At 41.5% G+C, this 1370-nt stretch overlaps 1 long non-coding RNA gene across 1 annotated transcript; it reads right to left on the minus strand.

Annotated features, from left to right (window-relative positions):
• Window positions 1–71: 71 nt before the first annotated feature.
• LOC111670123 (uncharacterized) lies at window positions 72–1364 on the minus strand. Its single transcript, XR_002761838.1, has 2 exons — window positions 1057–1364; window positions 72–315 (listed from the first exon to the last, which is right to left on the minus strand). It is a non-coding gene; the product is annotated as an uncharacterized LOC111670123 (long non-coding RNA).
• Between the last annotated feature and the right edge of the window lie 6 nt (window positions 1365–1370).

A 1370-nucleotide genomic window follows, 5' to 3' on the forward strand; every position in this document is an offset into this window, starting at 1 on the left:
TTTTTTTTTTTTTTGATCAACTAAGGATTAAGTCCTGACCTAAAACCAAAAATTTCAAAAGAACAAAGTAGTCAAATTGACATTTTATGTCTTCCTCTTGGCCCATTACATCATCATTAGAATATATATTACTTTATTGGGCCTGTCAGACAATAGGAGCTTTTCATAGTCCAGTTAACAGGGTCAGAGGTGAATCTGTTAGATCTTAGGATGGTAAATATTTAGCTTACAATCCTTAACCATGTAAATCCTTGTTTGGCAAGAACGGGTCTCAGATCTTCCCAGTGTACTTCAGTGCACCAAAGACACCACCACCTGAAAAAAGACAGATGCTTTTCAGTGTTCAGTGTCTTATACAGGAGTATGAAGCAGTTAAAGCATGGACTGTTAAGTCATTCACCTCAGACAGAACTTTAGTTTTCCAAGCTAGAGCCCTTCCACCCTTGTTCACTAGTTTCCATTTGTACCAGCTGTGATGTGTGTTGCATTTTGAATTTGTAAGTTTGTGTAAGTTTCTTTGGATTGCTACCACCATGCTACATGCTATCAGATTGCATGCGTTTGCTTGAACCTTGACAGCAACTATTATTGTTCATATGGAAGCCTGTTACCACAAGGAAAAGAAAAAACTGATCAAAATTAAGTCTGAGTTTTGATGTACTGTGTCAAAGTTGAACATTATATGATGTCAAATTTTTTTGACTGAGTATCTTTTAATCTTAGTATCTTCTTTTCTTTTCTTGGTGAGAACAGGCTTCAGGCGATTGTAAACATTTTAATATTTTGTACACCCTTGCTCTACAACTACTCCTGCTACAACCCCAGTTACTGTGCACCTCTTGACAGGTTAATTTGATTAGATAAATTTTCATTGATTCAGATGCTCAAGAACAACAAGGAGAGCCAGTGCCCTGAAAACATTTCTTGTCCTACTGGTGCCCAATATCATCAATATCATCCTCACTGTATCCTTGTTAATGGATAACAGGATAATATGTTATTGAGGAAGCAGAAATGAGGTGTTACATAGTGTCTGTGCTTGTGTATTTTACTCACCAAGTGCAGCCACCCCAGCTAAAGAGCCAATGGTAATACCAGCTATAGCACCCGACGAAAGCCCCTGTGAACCTCCTTCCGTGTTGCCAGTGGTATCAGTTTGTGGAGTTGTGGCAGTGGTGGCAGTGGAGGTTGAAGCACCAGTTGTGGCAGTGGAGGTTGGAGAACTAGTTGTGGCACTGGAGGTTGGAGCACCAGTTGTGGCAGTGGAGGCTGGAGCACCAGTTGTGGCAGTGGAGGCTGGAGCACCAGTTGTGGCAGTGGAGGCTGGAGCACCAGTTGTGGCAGTGGAGGCTGGAGCACCAGTTGTGGCA

Source organism: Seriola lalandi, unplaced genomic scaffold (assembly GCF_002814215.2).
Source record: "Seriola lalandi dorsalis isolate HSWRI2012SDOR001 ecotype SW California unplaced genomic scaffold, Sedor1 jcf7180002005520, whole genome shotgun sequence".
In the NCBI taxonomy this organism is placed as follows: domain Eukaryota; kingdom Metazoa; phylum Chordata; class Actinopteri; order Carangiformes; family Carangidae; genus Seriola; species Seriola lalandi.